This window comes from Myotis nattereri (genome assembly GCF_964212035.1).
Source record: "Myotis nattereri genome assembly, chromosome: 2".
In the NCBI taxonomy this organism is placed as follows: domain Eukaryota; kingdom Metazoa; phylum Chordata; class Mammalia; order Chiroptera; family Vespertilionidae; genus Myotis; species Myotis nattereri.
In genome coordinates, this window is record NC_138076.1 from 178,312,062 (window position 1) to 178,326,920 (window position 14,859).

The following is a 14,859-nucleotide window of genomic DNA, read 5'->3' on the forward strand; positions in this document are numbered from 1 at the left end:
GCTCATAAATTGTCTATAGAGAGGTGAGATTAGGAAGGGATTACATGGTCAAATGAATTTAGGAAATACTGAGTTAAGTTAAATATAGTTCTAAGAAAGAAAGAAAGGAAGGAAGGAAGGAAGGAAGGAAGGAAGGAAGGAAGGAAGGAAGGAAGAAAGAAAGAAAGAAAGAAAGAAAGAAAGAAAGAAAGAAAGAAAGGAAGAAAGAAAGGAAGAGAGGAAGGAGGGAGGGAGGGAGAGAGAGAGAGAGAGAGAGAGAGAGAGAGAGAGAGAGAGAGAGAGAAAGAGAGAGAGGAAAGAAAGAAAGAAAGAAAGAAAGAAAGAAAGAAAGAAAGGAAGGAAGGAAGGAAGGAAGGAAGGAAGGAAGGAAGGAAGGAAGAAAGAAAGAAAGAAAGGAAGGAAGGAAGGAAGGAAGGAAGGAAGGAAGGAAGGAAGGAAGGAAGGAAGAAAGGAAGAAAGGAAGAAAGGAAGAAAGGAAGAAAGGAAGAAAGGAAGAAAGGAAGAAAGGAAGAAAGGAAGAAAGGTCCTTTTTTGCCTTAACTAGTTTGGCTCAATGGATAGAGTGGCAGCCCAAGGACTGAAGGGTCCCGGTTAAGTTCTGGTCAAGGGCGCATACCTCAGTTGCAGGCTCAATTCCTGGTCCTGGATGGCAAGGTGCAAGCAGGAGGCAACCAATATATGTGTTTCTCTCACATTGATGTTTCTCTCTCTCCCCCTACCTTCCACTCTCTCTAGGACTCAATGGAAAAAATATCCTCAGGTGAGGATTAAAAACAACAAAAAATAAAGAGTAAATGTTCTTTTAAAAAAAATAGGTCCTTTATTGCAAAAATTTCTAATATGCTAAATGCCCTGTGAATCCTCAAACAGGGACTATGGAATACAGCATTTTCCAAGCCACTCTTTTTTTGATAAGGCGTTTCCCACATATTTAATGAATATACTTTTGGCAAAGTGCTGGTCTAGGGAAAGCAGTCTGTCCTAAAGGTGTAACTAAATGGCTTAACTACAACTTGCGCCCACTTTGTACTCTTGGTAAGAAACACAGTGAGGCATACCTGGAATTAGTAATGATTAGAGTAACTCTTGCTCCTAGGAAGGCCTCCCAGGCATAATCACTGGTGTTGGCTTTTCCCTCACTGCCCTATAAAAGGTTAATCGCACAATTAGTATCACCAGAGACTAGCACACCAAGGGGTACTTTTGCCTCATGTATTGTAATTAATAGGAAGGCTAAGTATGTTGGTGATGGTACTGGCAATGATCGTGAAAATGGTGGTGGTTCTGGAATTTAACTTCTAAACTTTAAAAAAAAAGGTTGAAACGGAAATTAAAAGGTAGAAATGGTTGGAATCAGACTGTAGTGCTGTGTTTATCTGTACTTGTTAGGATGCCGACAATCTGTACCCTTTCTGAATTGGCTTCCATGCCTCTGAACTTTAGAGAGGCTAATGGTGTGTTTTGTTCCTCTATCCTCTCCCTAACAGGATTGTTTTCATTGCCTCAGTAACTTTTATGATGCACCTTCTTCACTTTCCTGTTTACTCCTTGAATGTTATACGTACACATAGATATTAGTACTAACAAGCTCCCTTCAGAAACAAGAACAAATCAAATGTTTTGGGAGAAATGAGTTCTAATTATTGTAGATAACAAGTTACAGGTTGATAGGGTGTTTTACTTTACTATTTTTATGAGCTCTTATTTTTATGTGAAGTTCTAAGGATTCATTTTTAATGTCATGTTACATCTGTATATATCTTTACTTAGGTTCCAAATAACTTCAGTCTGGGTACAAGCCTGTCAGTGTCTTTTGGTTACATGGATTATATAATATTGAGTTCAAAAATCACATAGTTGAGTGTTCTCCCCAAAAAGCCAGCTTTAAAAGCCTGTCTTTGAAATGAGGGTCCCTGTTAGGAGTGATATCCTGCAGTTATGATTATCATATTGTGTTGAATGTGCCTGTACTTGAAAAAGAAGACAGAGATTCTTTTAAATTTCATCCTGTCAAGACCTGAACAAGAGATATACACTCTAACCTTCTATTTTCAATTCCCATAGGAGTGCCACTGACTATTATTTTAATTAGTATATGTGAGTTAAAAGTACAAGGACATATTTTTTGGAGCATGGTAATGACTGCTTTTCACAGTGAGAGGGATACCTAACAGGATTGTTTCTCTTTCAGTAAAATCAACTCTTGGTGATTATCCAAACCAACAACCATGTTTTACATTTGTATAGAACTGTAGTTTTCTAAGTGCTTTTTTATGGGGCCCTCTCAGTGATTAAAGTAGATGTGGAAGAAGAGAGGAGGAGGGTCCTAAGGGGTTAAGTGTCTGTACAAAGCCACCCTGGTTTACCTTCTGCTCTTTCACATTATACCAGAGAGCAAGGTGGCCATCTATGTGTATATTATTCTTAGTTTCCAGTAGAATAAAATTATCATAATAGCTAACATTTATATAATACTTTCCATTTTACAGATGTGTTTTTATATCCACTATTTAATTTAATCTGCATACAGTCTATTGTGAGAGGTATTATTATCCTCATCCCCATTTTACAGATGAGAAAACCAAAGTTTGGAGATCTCTTCTGACCTTGGCCTAGGCTGTGACAGACCCAGGATTGAATTTCTGCCCTTGGACTTTATCCTGTTCATATCCCGTTACTTATGCTGCTCAGATAGCTCTTCTATCCCAAAATTCTTAATATTTAGCTCTTTAACGGTATACAATTGCCTCTTGAGAGAAAGGTCCTTCCTGTTTTTCTTAAGCAAACAGTAAAGGCTGTTTACACTATATCCCTCAGTAGCAGAGAGAGGTGGCTCAGAAAACAGCAGAGTTAATCCACATGTAGGTAACTCCAAGTTTTACTTTTGCTTTCCTTAGTATTTTTCTGCTAAGTAGCCATGAGTCAAAGGCAAAAAGAGGACAAAAGAAAATTATAAATTGGGTTTGATTGATTCATTTTACAATTTTATTTATTTCTCATTATACAGGTAACTTAAAATTGTACCCTTTTTTGTAATATAGAACTTAATGGTCATTCTAAGAACCCAAGTTATCTCTTTAGATATGAAGTTTAGATTTGTTTCTTAGGGGGGAAATAGAAGACCTGGCAATTGAACCTAGATCTGTCTGACCCAGTATCCTTGCCCCTCATCACCACCCTCGACTGCCTCCTTGTGGTTCACCTCAAAATTGGGATACAGCCCACAGCAGCACTGCCAAACGAAAATGAGTCAGAATCTGTAACTTAAAATTTTCAAGTGGCAATATTTCAAAACCTAACAAGGTGAAATTAATCTTAATAATATATTTTATCGAACCCCAATGTATCTAAACTATTATCATTTTAACATGTAATTAATCTTAAATATTAATTTTAAAATTGAACATTTAAAAATATTAATGAGATGGTATACTTTCTTTTATATAATTAATCTTTGAAATCCAGTGTATATTTTACAGGACATCTCAGGCTACTCATATCTCAAAGAATCGATAGCCAGATATAGTTAGTGGCTACTATATTGGACAGCCAGACCTTAATTAATGACCTTGACTTGGAGAGAAACCTGAGTCTTTTCCAGGCCAGAAGTTCTAAATAAGATGTGATGCTTTTACAGCATCTCAGAAATCTTATGGCACTAGGACAAATTTCATTTGCATTCTTGGAATTATATGACAGAGCTTTCGACCTGTTCATAGCAGTAGACTTCACTGAGTCTGCTGAGTGTTAACCAAATATATTTGGCCTCTTTCAAGACCATTTTACTGGATTTTGAAGTTAATCTATTCTGAGTCTGTGTAGCTCATTTACAGTGTGACAAATTGATAAGGATCAGCTTTCCATGCCAGCATTCTTAATTTATATTAATTATTGTTGGCCTTGCTTGGAACTGAACATGTAAAAGAAAATAGACAAGATTAGCATAACCTTTTTATGAATGAAAAGAGTAAAAGTCCCTGATGGCTCAAAAGAGTATAATAGAATATTTAAATTCCGGGCTTGAGTTAAATAGTTGCTGCTGTTTGAAACACAATATGAAAAGAACCTCTTTTAAAAATCATATCATACATCCCTTCCAAAAATCATATTATTGCCTAAAGTACCCTCCATTCATGTGATTGGCTGTAGATATCACATGGGTGTTACAATAAATCTTATAATTAAAACTCAGAAGACAAGAAATAGAATGTCCAATAATTGAACTATGTAGAAGATGAATTTGATAACGGCATACATTTGATTTTCTTCACTCCAATCCTTTAGAAAATTGAATATCTAAAGAATAAAATAACACAAAAAGAAGGGCAAGTAACCATTATCTTTGAAATAAATTTAAATGTTAATAATGCATTTTCTTATGGATTTGATACTAACCACTCCCCCTTTTATTACACAAAAAGGACTTTAATACACTCAAGATAGTAGTATTTCCCTTCTGTACTTTTTAATTGAGGCCCCAGAGAATCCAAAATGCTAGCCTACTGTGTAAAGAAAAATGTTTTGAGGTTCTTCCCACCACATTAGGATGTCAAGTTCTGCATTCTCCCCTGGGGTGAAATCTTACTCCTCACCCCAGGGTGACCTATGAGTATCCAGCTTTACTTACCTGTAGTCCCAACCCCATTACAGTTTCTCCCCTTCATCTTTATCCAACTCATACCCGCCTCTCTCCAGGTCTCTTTCCCCAGCTCTTTAGAGGCCCAGCCCAGCCCAGCATCTCATGCACATCATCGCCATCCTCATCACTGCCACCTCACAGTTTTTGGTACAGTCTCCCATCGTCCTCAGGGACTTGAGCACCAGAGCAATGACTTTCTCTTGCTCCCAACCTATGCTGCCCTTTTTAGCAAATTCAAATATTAGATTAACCTCCCAGTTTCTCTGCTGCCTTCATTCCAGGGCCCTCCAGTTCTGCACTGCCTTTCAGACCTTTTCATTCTTTAATACCTGAATTCTGAAATGCTCCTCCTTGACCTTAACCTCTTACCCTTCCCATCATCCTCTCTGTCACTCCTACTGGCCTGTTGACAGGGTCATGATTATGGCCTGCTGCTTCCTAGCTTTGCTCTGTGCTCACTTGTCTTCTTTTAAGACCTTAATGTTGACATGCCTTCCATGACAAGTTTATTCTCCTCATTGCTGCTGGCCCTGCATTGAGACAATAAACCATTGTTAGAATCTCTGTTCTCTTGATTCTGATGTTCATAATTTATAATCCCATCTCTAATTTATCTGATCTATTTTAGTAATGTAGGTGACATCAACTTAGGCTCCTTCATATCTTAACTGTCATTTACTTGCCTGACCAGACCCCTGACCTAAGGTACCCCCATTGCCTACATTTTGCTTTCCCTAAAACAGCATTTCTCAACTTTTTTCATTATCACCCATCTTTTTAAAGCATTTTTTTTTCTAATTACCCTCCACCCCAATTTAAAACTCAAGAATACTATTTGTAGGTGGGGTTGAGCACTGGGAGACAACAAATCATTGTAATATCTAAAATGATTTTTCACTGTACCCCCTATCGTCCAAGAAGCAATTTTCACCCCTACCCTAGACCCTCCTCTACTCTAAAACACAAATCTGAGTTGAATGGGACTCTTACAAAACTCTGAAGATAGCACTGTGGAACACAACAGGATGAGGTGGGGTGTAGAGTTGTTAGAGATTCATCCTTTATGATCTTATAATATCTCCCACATATTTTCTATCTTCCTGATACATGTATTCTTTGTTCTCCTCCTCAGTCTCCTTACCATAACCAGAAGATAACATCATCCCTTACTTTAACTAACAATATTCCAGTCATTTAGGGTGAATTTTTGCAGCTTTCCTTCTGCGTACCTCAAAACTCCCTTCTTCTTTTTTTCTTTCATGGGAGGATGAATTGTGCTGCCTCTTTCATATTTTATGTTTAGATGTTTTTGTAAAATTGAGGCATAATTGACATGTAAAAAAATGCACAAATCTTAAGTGTTCAGTGTAATGAGTTTTGACAGTTTTACATGTTCTTGTAATCACCCCCAAATAAACACATAGAGTATTACCATCACCCCAGAAACATCCCTCGTGCTTCTGTTGAGTAATGTTCCCTTCCTGTGAGGCAATCATTATTTTTTTCACCATAAACTAGGTTAGCCTGTTTTAGAACTTCATTTACAGGCGATCATTTACTATGTACTTTTTTGCTGTTTGGATATTTTTCTTAGCATAAGTTTTTGAGGCTTATCCAGGTTTTTACATGTTACATTTTTTTTAATGCTCAGTAGTATCACGTTGTATATACATGAAGTACTTTGTAATTTTTCGCGCATAGATACTTGGTTTGTTTACAGGTTTGAGTTATTGTGAATGTCCATGTTGTGGATATTCACATCCCAGTCTTTTATGTTCATTTTTTTGTGGTAAATATCTAGGAGTAGAATCGTATCTTTAATGTTTTAAGAAACTGCCAAACAGTTCTTTAAAGTAATTGTACCACATTTCAGTCCAACTATGGTGAGCGATCCCTTTGCTTCACACCCCAACATTTGGTGTTGTCAGTGTTTTTTATTTCAGCCCTCAGTAGTCATTAGTGTAAAACCCACATGTGTTATCGATTCTGTTTCTTTCCTGTCCTCCCATCCATTATCATGAGTTCTCTCTTGAGTCTTCAGATTCTTCCCATTCCAAACTTACGACCCTAGGGACTCTTTCTGGGTTTAGCTACTCTCGCCAGTTGTTCTCCTAACCCATTCCTTTCTCTGATCAAATTGACAAGAGGAGTGCTTAGCACATGGTGCTCCTCCTCCCTCCCACCTGTTCATTTGGTATTGCAGCAGAGCTGCGGTCTTGAACATCAGCTATTTCCAAGGTTCTCTCAGCTCTCATTCCCCTTGATGTCTCTGAAGTGAAGAATATGACACCACTGACCACCTTCCACTGCTTTTGCAGCTCTTTAGTTCATTGCTGTATTGCAACACATTGTTTTTTTCTTCTGTTTCCAATATCTACTCTACTTCCACCCTCCCTTTAAATTTAGGGCACCTGAGAAATTCATTGATTGTCCATTACAGACACACATGCAGTCCAAATGCCATGGCATCCGGGACTTTCCACAATCCTGACACCTTCCTCCTTTTTTTCTCCTCTTCCACATTGTGTGAACCCAGAGGCTGGGCCAAACTGAGGACTTGCCAGTGTACAAGAAATACACATTCGCAAACTACAGTTGAGAAAAACATTACAAAGGGTTCAAAGCGAGAACTCCTGTAGTTCATCTGATATATGTTTTATTCTCATTTTTATAATCTTATATTCAGTGTCTTACAAAATGGAATTATCTGGGAAATGATGAGAATGTTTACCTACTTCCTCAGGATTTGGGAGTTATTTGTATATAAACACATTGCTAATTGTGAAAATATTTTTGTAAGTATCTCTCCCCTACCAAAACCCTGCTCATTCACGCTGTGATTACTAAAGAACTGGGCATGAGTAAGTTGTTTTAAGTCCACAGTGTGGTTTGTCAAGGAAAGGCCCCTCTTCTCATTCCTCTTGGCCCTGATGGCTGCAGTAAACCCCGCGGAGGCCGGGAGACAGCCCTGCACAGGACGTGCTGTGCGGGAGGGCATGCTTTAAGGATCCCCGGGTTTTGTTTACATTCCCTTGAAGAAATTGGACTGTCGTCATTTCCTTTCCTTGCATACCTATTTCTGACAGAGCGTAACTGAACAGGCTGGACTGCGTTGTGAGGGACAGGAGTTTTCAGCAGTCTCCTCTGTCAGGAAAAGCACTTGTCCCCCTCCTTAACCCTCATCACCTTTCCCGGCTGCATCTGCAATCTAGTCCCCTTATCCTGTGCTGGGGAATGACTTGGAACAACTCTTGACTAGAAATGTAGCTTAAAGAAGGTACAAATCAATTAAAAGAGAAATGAGGGTTCCCTGCTGGCATGGCTCAGTAGTGAGCATGGACCTATGAACCAGGAGGTCCAGGTTTGATTACCGGTCAAGGCAATCAAACACATACCTGGTTGCGGCTCCATCCCCAGTTGGGGGCATGTAGGAGGCAGCCAATCAATGGTTCACTCTTATCATTAATGTTTCTCTCTCTCTCCCTCTTCCCTCCTTTCTGAAATCAATAAAAACATGTATTTTTAAAAAGAGAAAGAAATGAGGGTAATCATTGGAAATTTCTTCTTGCACATATCATCTTACTTTAAGGGGCCAGGCACCTCAACGTTCAATCTTAAATTCTGTAAGAAATCAGCTTTGCCCTGACAGGGAGACTGAATGTGGAATATAAATTGTTAGAGATTATTTAAAGGCTTCCCGATCTAAAACTTCTGGAGAGTCCAGGAGGAGAAGCAGAAGGACAGGAAGGAAAGGCCTCGTCTGTGTGTTTCCTCGCCCCCCACCTGCCTGTGCCCCGCAGGGTCTGTCTGGGAAGTGCTGTGGGGAGGTGAAGCTTGCCTCGAAGCTTCCCTCCCTTCTTTGTGACCCCTCACCAATTCTGCAAGCCTCCCTCCCAGGCTCCCCTCCCTCGAGTAGGCCCACTGTGTTGCTACCTGCCTGCTGGCAGCATTGTGGGGCTCTCTGCCCTCAACCTTTTTGCTGCCTCTCCTTCTCCAAGGGAAAAGAACACTAGTGACTGACAATTGAATGACAAAGTGCTCCTCCTGGCTCAAGAACCCGCCCACTCTGCCACACTCACCGCAGGTCCATCAGCTGTAGACCTCAGTGAGTTTGCATCTCACCTCTCCCATGTAGTAGCCAGCAACCTTAGGAAAACAACTTTACTTGCATTGCTTCCCATTACTCATTTATACACTGGAAATAATACTAGTAACTACATCCTGTATGTATTAGACACGAGAATGCATGGAAGTACTTAGCATAGGACTTAGCCCCCAGTAAAGATGAAATAAGTTTTAGCGATTTTTAATTATTACTAGCCCAGGGACATAATTTCTCACTTCTAATTTGAAGCTGAACTTCTTAGTATAAAATTAATTATGAATGAGAAGTAGGGAATACATTTTCTTCCCCTGCAGATGAACAGGTCTTAAGGCAATATTCAACCTCCTTGAGACTCCGTTCACTCGTGTTTGAAATAAGGGCCGGAACCAGGCGATACTGTAAAGCTCTCGAGCTGCAAGAATCCGTGGTTTTAACTATGACTCCAAGCTTTTGATCTCTTAACTGAAGTGTCAGTAGAAGAACAGAAAGGAACATGAAGGTCCCTTTTGTCTTCAGAGGCAATCCTTGCATTCGAGCAACATCCTGCTTTTGCTGAGAAAGCAATCCGTGAGGCTGCCCTAGAATTTCCAGGTGGGACTCTGGGTGGAGGGGATTGAAGGAGCCCGTGGACCTAGCATTTCCTGCATCAGCCCACATGCCAGACACTCTGATGAGCTCACTGCCCGTGAGCGTTTATTTCACCCCCACAGGAACCTGGAGAGGTAGAGATTCATGTGCACATTTCACAGATTGGGCCACTGAGGCTAATGGAGATGGAGCATCTAACCCAAGTCACACAACGGGTGAGGGCGGAGTCGGGATTTAGGCAGCCATCAGCCTGAGCCTAAAACCAGGGACATGCCTTCAACTACACCCTCCAAGGGGCCCTTTACCTGAGGGTAAATGAACCCTGTCCACATCAGGCTATTCTCAGCTACCCTCTCCTCCAGGCCCCAGCCTAAGAGCATTATTTCCATACCCTCCTTCAAATCACTGAAGGGTTGAACTTAAATAAATATTTGCCTGCACTTTGAAGAGATGCTGGCCTGGGATCATTATCCCCATCCCCTCCCAGCCCACCTTCATGCCCTCGTGGCTCAGAGCTGGCTCCCTACACACAACAGCCAGGCCACTGTGGGACATGCACCCTGCTTCCAGGGTTCAGGGCAGCCGCAGCTCTGAGCTGATGACAAAGAATATCAAGAGCCATTCGCAGGAGCGAAGGAGGAGGGGACTCAGGAGGAGCACGCCCTCAGAACCTGCCTGTGCCTGGTCCTCACGTGAGCTGTGTCTCCGTCCCTGCTGCCCTGTGACCAGACAACATCAGAATTTCCCATCGTTCCATCTCTTCAGTGTTCAGCTGGGACACAGGTGTTCATGACAGCCGAAGCCTGACCGCTCACGCCACACAGGCGGGCACCCCAGCTGCCTCCCGTTGTTGCCACAGTGACTGAGTCTGATCCTGCAAACCCACCCTGTGGGGAGGGCAGGTGGTCTACTTAAGGCTGAGTGTGGGTTTGGAGTTCAGAAAAAAGATTCGTTCTTTACCACCACCGCACAATATGAATCTGTCTTCCAGACAGTTCTCTGCAGCTTCCATAAAACATCAAGCAGAAACACTAGGGTGACCGCCAGTAACCTAGACGCAATATTTCCATTGCATCACCCAGAGGTGAGCTCAGTAAACTTGATCATAAAAGAGGCATCAGAAAGGAGGATCCAATTTTTAAAAAATTACTGTACAGGAAGGATAGTAGTAGAGCCTCAGAAAAATGTTTGCTTTGAAAAGATCGTCTCAGTCGGACAGTTACAATTTGACTTTCATGATTCAGTTTTTCGCAAGAGCTGGTAAGTCTATCAGCCAGCTCCCCTCCTCCCCACCACCACATTAAAAAAATACTCTTTTCCTTTGTGAAAGGCATCAGATTTTGGATCCAACAACAACAAACACCCTAACAAAGAAATAGAAATTAAAAGAGCTGCCCGGCACTCCAAGTTCACAACTGTGGTTAATGGGAAATTGTACTACTGCCAAGTGGATTGCCAAATCCATTTATTTCTGTTACTGGCATTTCCGAAATTCTCCCAAAATGTCAATACTTTTTCAAAGCAAGCATCTGCTTCCAGTTTAAATGAATGTGTCATGAGATTTTAGACAGGAGTCCAAAAAGTTTTCTAAATTGACACTTAACAGGTCCTTAATTACTTAAAGAAAATGTGGTGAAGTTTTATTTGCTTTTGCTAAATATCTGTCCTTGAGAGAGAGCCAGGAAAGTGAGATGGTGCAAATGTTTTTACTTAACACACCAGAGGACCTGTCTCACTGCTGTAGAACTGAAGGGGAAATTCCCTGTGAAACTACAAATGTTTAATGGCAAGATTTGCACATTATGAACAAGATCTAATTTCTTCTTGATGTTTCTCTTACGGAATCAATGATGAAGATGTTATTGGTTCCAGGAATCCCTTCTCGGGAATCTTAACCTTTTGGAAGTTCCCGGGGGATACTTAAGAGAGTGGAATTTTGCTTGCAGCATACTAGGAGCTTTTTATTTATATATGATGACTATATGGATAGCACAGGAGCTAGGACTTGGATGCAAAGTAGAGGACATTCACAGCAGAGCTTCTATGAGATGGAAAACTGCCTCTTCCAATTGCAGTATTCCCCAGCGTACCCCTCCACCTCCAGCCTCCCCACATCGTTGGCCATCCAGAGGTATCAATCAGCTGGCCACGGTGACCTTTCTCTTTGGCTCAGATCATCCCAGGAGGTCTTCTTTCTCTCTCTCTCTTTTTAGGCGTTCTTAATCCTATAGCAGTTAGCCTTACATCAAGGATCAATTGATCAGGCAAATCCCACATGGTAATCAGTGCCTTAAAACACAGACTGAAGACCACCTTCAACAGAATCGCCTCAGGGGTTTATTAAGATTACTGACCCAGCTGGTGTAGCTCAGTGGTTGAGTGTCAACCCGTGAACCAGGAGGTCAGGGTTCTATTCCTGGTCAGGGCACATGCCTGGGTTGCAAGCTAGATCCCCAGTAGGGGGCTGCAGGAGGCAGCTGATGAATGATTCTCTCTCATCATTGATGTTTCTCTCTTTCTGAAATCAATATATATATATATATATATATATATATATATATATATATATATATTTGAAAGAATACTGATTCTAGGATTCTACCCAGGACCTACTGGACCTTATGAGGCCTGGGATCCTGAATTTTACCAAACACTTAATTATTTTTAAGCACTAAAATTTGAGAACTATTGACCCACGGGAAAGTGAAGATGGAATATTTTAGGTCATGGAGGATTCAGTCATCAGCTGGTGGCTCATTTGAGAGGTAAGGAAGTGCAGGATGCTGAGGGCAAGAGACATTACTTAACCCTGGAGCAGTCTTACTCCCACCTAGTTCCCTCACCTGTGCAGGTGTCCCTGACAGTTCCATCAGTGCCAGTGGAACCCCTAACAGAAGCGCTGACCGTCCTCAGGATCCTTAGTGTGACATGAGTTTCCTAAGGGACTCCATGCCCCTTTGATCCCACAGAAAGTGTGCCCATGGCTAAGTGGACGGGGGTATGTACTGAGGTTCACTTGGTCAATGTGTTCACCAGTTATGGATTCCTTCATTCAAACGTTTTCCACTGAATTCAGAGAAACAGCCTGGGGACTTGGTTACCTAAATCACATGCTTGGTCAATTCAGAGGCACATGTTCTTTTCCTATTGCTTCCATTCGAATGGACTTGTCGATTCAGTGTCAATGGATAACAGAGTAGCTCTTTGTAGGTGGTGTTCACATCGACAATGGGCTACTGATTTCCCTAAATAGCTTCTTATAGGCCCAGAGCAAATGCATTGGCAAGTTTTAGCACTGTCTCCTGCTGACCCAGGGGGGATCTGTACTGTCAGAATGCATAGGTAATTCCCATTATTAAGGAGTCTCATTATATCTATCTGAAATTGTTTGCATCTCTTGTTATACCTTTTTAGTTGGAAATAACTGCTTAAGCCTTTCTTTTCTAAGAAACTTCCCCGGCTTGGCTGAAGAAGAGTCTCAAAATTGCTCCTGATTCTTTCCTGCCCTTAGCCATCACCCTTAAAATGAAGACCCACTGCTTTGGGTGGGTTCACCATCTGCTGAGTGGACTCTGAACTGTGGGCTGCCATGTAGTCCTCCTCAGCTCCGTGTTTGCCTTTGGAATGAGGTTTCCAGGGACATGCCTCTGTTACTGGTGTTATTTTACATTTCGTACAATGCTGTTTGTTGGTGTACTTAATGATGATTATCATATTAAAAATCAATTGTGATATCAGATATCTAATATCACTCCTATATCTTACCTAATTCTTTGTGAATGGTTTAAAGTGTGAAAGCATATTACTTTTGAGGGAATTTCAAAAACACCGCATTCTGCTTGTTTTAAAAATTAATTGTAAGGAAGGGAGATATAGGTTTCAATGGGTGATTTTTAGAAACATTAAATGAGTTAATAAAAGCCAAAATATACATAGTACCTACTGTGAGCCTGAGACACAGGGAGGTTAAATAATTTTCCTAAAGAAATACAGCTAGCAAATGGTAGAAGTAGAGTCCAAACCCAGTCCTGGATTTTGAGTCTGTGCTTTTAACTACTATGGAGACTTAAGGTAGAGAAGCCACTTAGCAGTGCTTGGTAAGTAAGAAGTGCTCAATACTGGTAAATGGACACTAAACTTGTAATTTTTTTTTTTTTTATGATTCCAAGCCTTGGGTGCTTCTGCCTTCCTTAGGATCACTTCTATAATATTGAATGAGGTGTAGAAAGAGAGCTATAAAATGAATTATATAATCCTCATCTGTCAAATTTTTATTAGAATATTGAGAAGTTTATTTCAGGAGATTTATAAAAAAATCTAGGACTAAAGAAAATAGTAAAACCATGGCTTTTAAAAAATAATTTAGCAATTATTGAATTTCTACTATGTGCAGATCACTGGGATAGAAGTAAGTAAGATGAATAAGACATGGGTCCTGTCTATGAAGGAGTTTAAAACTGGTCACAGACAGAGTGCACAGCATTTGAAAAAGTGGACACAAAAATGCGGACCATGGACTGCCCATGGGCCTGGTGTTAGAGTAGCTGTGAGCTGTGTGCAAACCACTTGAGCTCTCCAAATCTCAGTTTTGTATTATTGGGGTGGTGATTGCTAGTATTTACAGTAAAGATAATTATGCCTCATTTGTACCGCTTAAAAGGAATTAAAATAAATAATGCAAAGGAATCACTCTGTCCTTAGCAGAGAGAACATATGCAGCAAACAACTGTTGGAAAACGTGGAGCTTGAAAAACTTGCCTGGTTGGCACGTTCACTGATACACAGGCTTGTACCCTCCCGCAGGGGGCAGTGTTGGGAACCCTTCACATGCTGTGCCTGCCAGGACCTTGGAAGAGAAAAATAATCTGGGGCCCAATTACTCCTTAGAATGTTGGGCTGAAGAACAAAGAGCAGCTGCCCTTTTGGAGGCCAGGATAGGGCTTCTAACGTGATTCCCCTACCACCTGTTTTGTTATGGAGGTACAAAAAGAAAAGCACAATATAAAAAAGGTAGCATATGTGTGGTTTCTGGTTTTGTTACATGTTTCGGGCTCTGATGAGGCCATCATGCTGTGAGCTGGTTAAGTCAGGGAAGGCTTCCCGGGGGAGCAGAAGGGTGGTGAGGAGGGGCAAGCCACCTGTGAAGTGACAGGCAAAAGTCCAGGCTGAGAGGCACAGACTTGGGGGAGGCCGTCCCTTGTGCTTGGGCCCGGGGCAGGTCACCGAGGCCCCCTGAGTCTCAGTTTCCATTCCTGTAAACTGAGAAGGTGAGATTATATCCATAATTCTCAAATCTGGATGGCCATCACTTTCCTGTGGAGAGCTTCCTCTTAAGAGGCCCAACCTCAGAACAGGAAGGTCTTTTGAAAAGCACCCTGCATCGTTTTAAGGTACAGTCAGGCTAGAGAAGGAGTAGGTGATCTCTTAGGTTCTATAGAAAAGATGTCAAAGGCCACCCAGTTTAGCTGGACTGACTAGTGGATACCTACGTATGTTTAAACATTGGTCAGAATTGTATCATAGAGGG

At 41.2% G+C, this 14,859-nt stretch overlaps 1 protein-coding gene across 1 annotated transcript in view; it reads left to right on the forward strand.

The window, feature by feature from the left end:
* Positions 1–14,859, forward strand: part of TMTC1 (transmembrane O-mannosyltransferase targeting cadherins 1) — a 239,531-nt gene that overhangs the window by 188,964 nt on the left and 35,708 nt on the right. The gene's annotated exons all lie outside the window — the stretch shown is intronic.